At 36.4% G+C, this 11033-nt stretch overlaps 1 pseudogene; it reads left to right on the top strand.

The window, feature by feature from the left end:
* The first annotated feature begins 752 nt into the window (after nt 1-752).
* On the top strand, nt 753-2425 carry LOC143408896 (TBCC domain-containing protein 1 pseudogene; annotated as a pseudogene).
* Nucleotides 2426-11033: the final 8608 nt, after the last annotated feature.

Genomic DNA, 11033 nt, shown 5'->3' with positions numbered 1-11033 from the left:
AATGTTAGCTGACGGTATGCCCCAGATCCTGCTATAAGTGCTTTAAATGTATAACTAACTTATTTCTCTCTTATAAAGTATGCATATTACTAACCCTATTTATCAATGAAGATTGTGAGACACAGAGGCATTAATAAATTTAGCCAAGTTTTCACAGTTAGGAAATAACAATAATAAGACTAGAAGTCAGGCAGTCCAGCTCCAAAAAAACTACCTATAATTGAGCATTACCAGTTCTGATACTCTCATCAACATTCTCTAATGTCCTTTTTATCTCTATTATTTTAAAAACAAATGATGTCATGCTTTTATTCAAGTTTGTACATATACTTATTGGGAGAGTTAAATATTGTAACTTTTTCATTTTAGTTGTTCCAAGAATTTCATACCTCTTAATTCTCTCTTCCATTGAGTATCAGTGCTCTTATTTATTTCTGAAAGGTTTTTGCACATTGAATATATAGTACTTGTCCTTTAATCCTACCTGATATTTGATATTAGATTATTGTCTTTTTTAGAGTACATTTACATACATTGAGGTTTTTTTCCGTAAGTATTCATACTACCTCAATGATTCAAAAATGCACTAAATTGATGATTGTCCATCTGACTTTATGGGTTTCTGATTAAAATTATATCATGAGGTGCAGGGCTAAAGGTGAAGGGGGGTGTGAGGAGAGGTGTGGGGGACCTATTCCTGTTTTTGCAGGTATACAAAGAATTCTTTTCATCCAGATGTTCTTAGAAAGGATATGGATCAGTCAGGAGTTCTCTGGGTAAAAGCAGAACCCTTTATACTAGGTGCCTTGCAAGTCCCTCCTCCACTCAAGTTCAGTCTTCATTATCTTTGGAAAATAGTCACCTATGTGCAAACCCCAGCCACAGAGGGTGCTTACCCATGGTTCTACTAGTCTGTGTGGAGGCACACTACTGTGTGGGAAGCAGCAGTTAGCTAAGGATCTGGCATGGATTTACTTTGTAATATTTGATAAGTCTTTCTATGAGGACCCCTGAGGAGATCCTGGAGTGGTCTAAAGTTCTTTCCAACTGCATGTTTGAAGATGAAGTTGAAAAGCAGAGAAATCAGTCTTCAGTGAACACTCTACAATTTCTGCTGTTTTTATACATACAACAGTTAAATGAAAGATTTCCCTGAGGATATCTTTGGTAGAAGAAGAGTGTCCTAGTCCCAGAAGCAGATCTCAGTCTCCTGACCTGACAGAAAAATCCAATTGTCATAATAAAAACTGGAAAGATTATAGTCACTAAGCTTTTGTCTCTGATCATCTGTCAGATCTCCTTGAGCTGCTTTTAGATCCAGAAGAACTCACTAACTCATAAGAGTCTCATCACTCAGGAAGCTGTTGTGGTGCCCAGAGAGTACAGCCTTCTTACTGAAGGCACAGAGCACAGCCAGGAAGATCTATCCACTTCATGAACTTGCACTGTGACAACCACTGCATGCAGAGAATGACTTCTCAAAGATTGCCAAGACTTTCTATAAACTGGAAGCTTGGTTGACAGCCTATTTAACTGGGACTCCATTTGATACATCTGCTTGCCTCAAGTCAGGAAAAAAAAAAAAAATTATCTTGGGCTCATCAAGTTGAAGGTACAACCAAAAGAGGTAAGATTGCCTGCAGTAGTCACATGGCCCCTAGAATGCGCCCCTGGTGGTGATGAGCCAGATTTACAAGCAGAAACTGGCCAAGAGCTCAGATACTCTGGCCTGGCGGGGGCACATGTCAAGATTCATCACTGCAATGAAATCTTTTCTATGACTTCGCTGTCCCTTGAAATCTGTGACAATTGGGAAGTACTGAAATAGCACCTTTGTCTTGGGCCCATAGAGACTGCCCTTCACCTCTATAGCTGTGACAACGTTGAAGTCATTGCTGTTTGCCATTATTTATCTATCTCTTCAACCACAGGTTACATTTTTTAATATTCAGACGCCTACTTGCCCACTATTCTCTCTGGGAACCAGAGAGTAACTTTTGTCACTTTTCATACCCACTACCTGATGCTAGAGGACCATATGGCCTGAATAGGCCTTGCTAAGGTGCCTAATTACTGAAATAATCCAATAATTGTGTGTAGGGAGAATAGCAACACAAGTGTGTTCCAGCTCTCACTACCTTCTGAATCTTCTATATTTATTATTCCCTTCTAAATGGAAGGGGACACCACAGAGATACTTGGGGGTCTTCCATCTGCATATCAGAAAGCACTGGGTGAAAGAGAACAGAAGACACAGATCTGGGGGAAAAACTGTAAAGGAGACCCCTTTGACAAAGGATCAAAGAAAGCAGTTCCAGGTACTTGTAAAGAACAAGCGTTATGAGCGTTGATTAATATAAGACTTCTTCAACAGCTGGACAGCCTTGTACCCACTGCAGCAGGTTCCAAATAAGCAGCAGGATAGGCCACTATTTGTTATTTTGTATCCAGTGACTCTTCAAAACATCAATTCTCATAAAAATTTTTAAGTTCATCCCTGGTCTGGAAACATAAGAATGAATGGAGGATGGTTCCCACCTTAAAACAAAATTGGGACAGCACCTTGATGCTTAAGAGACTTCAAGGATTATTTTTTCCTATTGAAGACCTTCTCTTGATTTCTGTTCATACTCATTTACTACTATTTAAATTGAATCTTAGCTAAACTTCTGACTTTCATGTAAACATAGTGTTTATAGCACATCAGAAGATTCATGTTTGTGATGCCAACATGTTGATGAAGGCAGTCCATTGTATACGACTGTGTGACTGTGTGTGTGTGTGTGTGTGTGTGTGTGTGTTACTATTTAAGTGATTATAGATTTGCAAGTGCTTTCATATTTTAATTTTTATGATGAAAGATTGATTCTTTCTAGACTTAGTTTTTTTTATAGTTCTTTGTAACTATTTAAAAGGTGATTGCTCTTCCTTTTAAAAATATTTGGAATAAAAGTATGATTGGTTGGTGTATAAATAAAACAGAAATAGTTTTATACAAAGGTACATTAGTCCTTAAAATACGAAATTCAACTTGCATTACATTTTTGATTTTTCATTTTCTGCTTCAAATTTTCAATAAACAAGCTAAAATGTTAAAAAGAAGAAGAAGAAAGAGGAGGAGGAGGAGGAGGAGGAGGAGGAGGAGGAGAGAGAAACTATATCATGCTTTTAATGTCCAAAGAACTGATCACTTAATTCCAAACTCAATAATGTTTCATTTCCAAATAGATGCAGACAGATATAGATATAATACAGAATATCTTCTTTACCTGGAATCCCAAATTTGCCTATTCCCTAATATTCATGTATATCCCCCCAACTCAATACTTTCTTGGTCATTTTCAGACATGAGCAGAGCAGTAAAAAAAACTGAGTCACCCAAAACACATGTCAAAAAACATGCTGTAACTCTTTCTTGTCTAAATTTATACGCTATAAACAAGTGTCTTTGGGTGGGGGAGGACTAACTAGTAACACATTTTCTAGATTTTCAGTGCTTTTCAATGAATTTGCTGTTTCAAATGGCCCTTGGGTGTGATACTGGGGTGCTATGTGATGTTCCTTAGTGCATTAAGGTGTGATATTGCCCTTATGGAAGAAAGACATATATTAGATAACCTTAGTTCAGGCATAAATTGTAGCACCATTGGCTGTGAGACAATGTCGACAAATCAATTATATGTTAAAAAATAAGGTGTCTTTACACATAAACACTCATTAAATAGTTATCATGGATAAGTTGAGTCAAACAATATTATGTGAGGCTCCTAGGAACTTAATCCTGTATGTCTCCTAAGAAGAATGGTTCAGCATTGGCTAATCCAGTGTCCATAGCAACTTTGTAGAACACAGTAACTGCAAATAATTAGAATCACCTATTTTTTTCTAAATATTCCTTTAAATCAATGTATTAATTTGAGAAAGGTTAAGTTCTTCAAAAAGGAGTCCTCTTATTCAGAAATATATTATTTCATAATTTGTTTTTATAACATCCTACTCACTTTATCATACTCATTCCCAGTCATGTTAGTTGCAGTAGTAGTAGTAGTAGTAGTAGTAGTAGTAGTAGGGCTAAAATTTGAACCCAGGACCTCGTACATTCTAGAGAAGCACTCTACCACTGAGCTACGTCCCCAACCCCTAACATTGAACTATTCTTACTTGCAATTGTGAATGGAATTATCGTTCTCATATCTTTTAGGGAACAAGTGCTGGTTTAAAGAAGAGCTATTTGTTTTCATAAAGCTATTTGTTATTTTGTATCCAGTGACTCTGCAAAACTTATCAATTCTCATAAAAATTCTTAAGTTCATATTTTTCCTCAGAATAAAATAAAATATTTAAAAACTGATAAATGTGTTTGCTATTCCAATAGTTTAGCCTCTTTCTCCTAAATTTTCATCATATTTTATTGGAAGGAACTTTTAGACTAAAAAACTTTATTTGTTCTTGATGAAAGTGGGACTATATCTACTGTGATGATTGAGTGTAGCATTGGGGCTCATTCAACTTATTAGAAATGATCTCTGAGTTGTAATGGAGTGAATGTTGAATAGAATATGAGGTATATTAACATTTCTTGAGACAATCATTTTTTCCCTTTTATCAATTAATAAAGTTCCTAATATTAATTCACTATTATATCGTAATGGTAGATAATTCTACATTTTATTTTCATATTATATTCAAGGTATATTTGGATTAAATTACACATTGGTATTTATGATTCTCCTTTTATGTAAATGGTTTCTTTTTAGATAAAGGCAAAAACACAAAAAGTTATTTTGTTTATGTATTTATTATTTTGCTTCTGCCATTGTCAAGTTTTGCTACGTGAATCTGACAATATTACTACATAAAATTTGAAATATTACACATTTCTAAATTCAATTTCCTAAATCCTTGAAAAACATTTGACTGTACCTAAACATTGAAACCTAGAATTTAAAAAATACATTTATATGACAAAATTTCAACATGTTAGTTGAAATTGTAATGGGTCAAAGCTTTCTCCTGGATAATTTTTTTTCTTTGTACCAGTTATTGAATCCAGGCATGCTTAACCACTGATCCACATCCCCAGTCATTTTTTAATTTTTTTTTATTTTATTTTGAGACAGGTTCTCACTAAATTGCTGAGGCTGACTTTGAACTTGCCATCCTCCTATTTCAGCCTCCTAAGCTGCTGGGATTGTAGGCATGCACCTGGCTCTGGGGCAATATTAATAATTAACATTTTGAAATATTGATCATAGCATTAATATTCTTAAATGTATTTGCATTATCCTAGACATAATATTATGTGTGATTTACAAAGTGTCCTTTTAAACTTCTCATGTCAAATTTTGTTTTGTTTTACTTTTGAATTATTTATTTTTTGTTTATTTTCAAATGATGACATTTTCTTAGGGAGAGGATTTCAAAGATTCTTTGGGTAATGGTTGAGGACCTCTTTAATGGAGGACATGTGTACATAGGAAGACAAAAGTCTAACAACTGCACAATGCAGCCTCAAGGGACTGACCTCATTCTGAGTGTGGAGGGCAGATGGCAGGCCTGTCTCCCTGCCTCTCTAGAGGAATAGAGGCCGGGCTGGGGCAAGGCAAGTGTTGTTATGAAACGTGGTCAGGAGCTGGCATTTTCTATGGTGCTAATGGAGTGCCACTTAAAACTTTTGAGCAAAATGTATAATGACCAAAATAAAGTTATTTTAGGAGAGATTTATGAAATACTTAGAGATGGAGGCAGAAGAACTTTGCAAGAAGCTGTTGAAGGTATGAGTAGAAATGAACAAATAGAAGATTTCATGGATCTGGTGAAAACACACTGCTTATCTAAAAGAAAACATTCATTCTGACAAGTATACAAGTATTTATGAGGGTGTCTGTACATAATAGTTGAAATGTGATCATTTTGGGGAAAAAAAGAATAGAAAACCTCCTAGAAAATCTAATTAATAATAATAATGAAAGTAAAATAAAAACTGGCATGAAAAAGAAGAAAGAAGTTTAAAAAGACCTGTCCCCAAATCTAGGATAAATATCTTCTTTGGGCCCCTGATATATGAGAAGTCAGTGCTACATGACTTCTCAACTACTACATTGAGAAGTTCCATCCAATGAAACCAGTACACAAAACATGGGGTTCATGGAAGATACAGAAGTAGAAATTAACTTCAAAGATTTATAGAACTATGAAGAAGGAAGCTGGGAATGTGGAAAATTTAATAGGGAAAAATGAGGGACTTTTCTAACTTACTAGTTTCTAAAAATTTTCATGTAGGAGATGGGAAGAGGTCAGATTGGGCACAAGGAAGCAGACTGGGAATTACAGACTACAAATGAGTAAATACATTGACATTATTTAATAAACACATGGGAGGTGTTTAGTTTTAAACTAATTTGTAATCAACTTTTATAGTAATTTTGGGAAATTTTAGAAGTTTTTAAACAAATACCTCTGAATTCCTTTCCTAAAATCTCACTCGAAAGAATCTCTTGATATTCAAATATGGTTGTTTTGGGTCACATGAAAAAAAAAAAAAAGAATTAAAATTAAAACAAGTTCTAATGCTTCCAGCAGATAGTCTTCAAAGTCTGTTTCACTTAATAATTATGTCTATGTGTTTACATTTTTATTTCCTCGCTGAACATCCCTTCCTCTTTCTCCTCTGGCTGTCTCAACAGAGCCCTGAATTCCCATCGGCCCTTCCTGGGTAAAATATCTGAAAGTCTGATTATCGCTGCAGCAATTACCAGGCAAGTAAGAAGAGGGTGGGGCTTTCTCTCTCCATTTTCTCCTGAGGAAATCAAGCCTGCCTGACTGGTTCACCCTTCCCTAGTCAGAGGTAGGGCACACAGAGGCAATACTATATTTTCATCAAGGCTCAAGCATAATCATGCTCTAGAGAATTTGTATTTAATATAATTTATGAGGAACCACTTCCAAGGGAGATCATGGAACCTCCAGTTTAATTGGGGTGATCTGGAAGGCTTGGTGCCTGCCAAAGAGCAAGGAGATGGTGATGCATGAATAGAAATGGAAATCTCTCCACACCCCCTTTTTATGCTATATACTTTTTTTCCACTGGGGATCCCAGCTGTGGTTAGTCTCATTCCCTGCTTCTCTTTTTATCTCTTTTAATCTATATGAGAGGCTTTTTTTTTATTATTTATCAGATATGTGTATGTGGGAAAGGAGTAGTTTTTTCTTTGAAGAAAATAGGAGCCATTCCCTGTTCCACCTAAACCTTCCCATTCTCTCCCACAGAACATCAGTGGAATTAGAAGGGTGGGAAAGGATTTGGTGGCATGCTGCCATTATTCTCATTGACTGAAAAGCAGCTCTAATTATGTCTGTAAGATTAATTAATTCACTAATTCAGCAAATATTTATCAAATGTTTACCATATGCTAGGCAGTAAGGATACAACAGCCAATAAAACAGATTATATTCTAGTGAGGGAATAAATAAGAGCAGGATGAAAAATCTAAATATATAGTGTGATCTTCAGTGATGAGCTCTCTATAAAACTAAACCTAGAAAGTGAGTAGGCACTAGTGGAATGAGAAGGGCAACTTCATAAACACAGTGGTTAGGGCTGTCTCTTTGAGAAGACACCATTTGAGCAATGATTTCAAGCAGGTGATAGAGTGAGTCCATGGATGTGTAGGGGAAATGTGTCCCAAGCAGAGGGAATAGATTGTGTAAAGGTCTTGAGCCAAGAATATGTCTAAGTTATTCAAGGAATTACAAAGGACTCAATAAGATTGGAGTTAAGAATCTGCAATGCAGTAGGATATGAGTTGTGAAGTGAGGGTTCTGAGGGTACAGAGTATAGAGCCCTTGGACTAAGACTCTGACTTTTACCCTGAGCTGGTAATAATTCCATGTCTTGAGAAGAAAATTGACACAATTTGACCTCTCTTTGAAGAGTTAATATAAACTTAGAATATTTTCAAGGTAAAATGAGTATATTTATATGTGATGAAAAATGTTTAGAATCTTCTTTGTACCAGATACTGTGTGAAATAAAAAATTGAATAAGCAAAGTATCTACTTTTCTAAGAAGTTTGCAATCTCCTGAAGGAGACAGACCAAACATTTAAAAAGCAGTCAATGCTGCAAAAAGATTAAAGTTTACAAACCCAAGTAAACTCATTTGAGCCAGTATAAAGGAAGCTAATGGTAATCTTCCAGAATGATTTCAGTAGGGGAGAAAGGACCAAAGCCAAGATTGCAAGAAATGAAAAAGTAGGGCAAGAATGGGGAAGGATTAGGTAAATGTAGTCATTTTAAAGATAGGTCCACAACCTCTCTGATAGTCTTCCCCTCAAAAGGTGCATCTTAGTCTCACCCCCACCCCTTAAATATGGTGACCCTCTTCTAGCAAACAGAGCATGGAGGAAGGGGTGTGAGGTCAAATCTAAGAGTAGGTTTAAAAAGGTCTGCAGCTTCCCAATTCCTTGCTTGTTCTCATTCTCAACTCTCTCTTTTCTCACTCTTTCTTTATCTTTCTTCACTTACTCTGAGGAACACCATCTCTTGATGTGTCCACAGAGAGACCCATGGGGAACAGAACTAAGTTTCTGAGTGAGCTCAGAGGAGACAGTGGCCTTTCAGAGACTAAAGCCCTGCCAGACAACCCAACTGCAATGCCACGACCATATATATAGCTGTCACTCTCAGATTACCAACTCTCATAAAATGTGCGCAATGATAAAGTTTTGTTGTTTTAAGCTGCTATATTTGGAGAAAATTGGTCACTCAGCAATTAAATCTAATATATATCATATATTCATAAATAAAATAAAGGTAAAAGAAAATAGAACATAATTTTAGAGTAAAAGAGTTAATATGTTTGCGTTTGTTAAATATGAAAGACTTTTGTCTACTCCTTAATTCATCTCCTTTGCAAGAAGAAAACTTTTAGACCCACACAAAATATCTCAGGCATTTTTTCATTACAAAACTTCCTAGGGCTGCATTTATTTATTTATTTATTTTTAATTTATTTTAAGAAAAAGGAAAAAGAATTTTTTTCTATTTAAATTTGTTTTTTTTAATAGTTTCTCAAAACATTACAATGATCTTGACATATCAAATATTTGATTCAAATGGGGTACATAATCTTATTTTTCCACGTGTACAGATTGCAGGATCACATTGGTTATACAGTCACGTTTATACATAGGGCCATACTAGTGTCGATTGTATTGTGCTGCCCTTCTTATCCCCCCTCCCCAGGAAAAAGAATCTTTATTGCTTTGCTAGCAAAGAAGAAACACAGGTGACTCCTGTCCCAGAGGCTGTGATTCTGCCAATCAGCAGGAACAGGTGACTTTTAAAGAGGTTGTTCAAAGGCTACATCCCATGTCTTCTCTGTTGCAGTTGTAATTCACTTGTTAATTTGGGAGATAGTTATTTCTGAGATCTTCTGGCACCATCCCTCAAATCTGTATTACTTTGTTCCTATGGTGGGTGTGTATTCAAAGACAGATAAATCTGCCTAAGATGGGGAAGAAGGGTAATCCTGTTTCCCCTGAGATTAGGGAAGGGGAGAGATTAGAGAGAAGCAGGGAGAGAGGAAGAGAAAGAAACATGTCCATTTTAAAACTAACTTGCAGTGGCAGAGCAGCAAGGGATATATTCAAAGCAAAAAGTAGACCACTGTCACATTCCCCACTGTCAATGTCTACATTCCAGTTATGTGGGAAAATGAGTGACGATATCTCCAAACTCCTTCCTGCTAAGAAGAGGGCAAAGTTGGGGAAAGTAACCCAAAGTCCATCAGAGCAGTCAAGAGGTCTCCAGTGGCAGATGGCAGGTGACTGGACAAGGCATACATAGGGAGGGATCATGCTAAGACAATAACAAACAAGAAAGCAAAGCATTATTTTTTTTTAAACAATTAGCACCAAAGCAATTAGTATTTAAGCCAGTCTCTGAAAACCATGAACAGTAACTCATAATCATATCAGTGGAAAACAGATCAAGTTTATCAATTTAGGAAGTCAGGAAAATTTGTAGGTCTATGAGATTAGCCTCCAATTAACTCGGAACAAATATGCAACTCTAGAGTCCTTTATGATCATTATTATTAGGTACTGCCACACAAGAACCCTTCATTTGTATCCTCCAGCTTTACTTAGTTTTGACAGGGTTGAACATTAAGTTACATTTTAAGAAAAAATACATTTGTTTTCCTTTTAAATGTCCATGTAGGCTATACTTAGGCTATAGTGTGCTTAGGCTATACTGTCCTGTCAGGTGTTTAGGACCAACCTGGTGAACCTGGTCAAAATTGACTTTGTTTCTATCTACTCTTAAGACTCAGCTGAGATTCCTCAGACGTTATCCCTGGGGACCTGTGTGAAGCCTCTAGGTTCTTTTAGCTTTCCGCTAGCAGTGGTGCCATCTGCCAGGACGGGTCAGGGTCCTGATGACCACAGGTGGCTTCTCCTGGAAGCAGCAGGGACATTTTCCCCTCCAACAACCCTCCTTTTTTGCAGAATGTGCACTGGTTGGCTTCCTGTTCTCTGGGATCCTCTTGATCTCCAGGTGGTCAGATGACTCACCCGAGTTGCAGGGCCCAAAGAGGGGTCCCATCATTCTTTGAGTCCTGGATGACCTTAGATGGCAAAGGGCCAAAATGTTGGCTGCTTTTTCCTTGGGCCTTTTATTTCCTTGACTGTGGTATCCAAGTTTTTGGTTTTAAACACCCAGCATGCCAGTTTCACCAGTCTTAAAGTGATACCAGATAATAACTTCAATATCTATAATTTTAGAGTTACTCCTTTCATTTAATGAGAGTTAGTCTTAATACTGGAATCAGAATTATATACTATCTGTCCTATAGGTGATGGCTTATTTTCTCCAATTAACTCATTTTTTTTATTGAAAGTAGTACCTCTGCAAACCACTAACAGGCAAAAATTATAAAGCTTACAAGGAAAGTTCAAAATGAAATTAACAGGAAAAAAATTCAATTTGTGTAATAGCTATGAACCAAGAAAAACGATTTCTATAATCTT

Source organism: Callospermophilus lateralis, chromosome 10 (assembly GCF_048772815.1).
Source record: "Callospermophilus lateralis isolate mCalLat2 chromosome 10, mCalLat2.hap1, whole genome shotgun sequence".
NCBI classification, from domain to species: domain Eukaryota; kingdom Metazoa; phylum Chordata; class Mammalia; order Rodentia; family Sciuridae; genus Callospermophilus; species Callospermophilus lateralis.
This window is presented reverse-complemented; position numbering and strand designations above follow the sequence as displayed.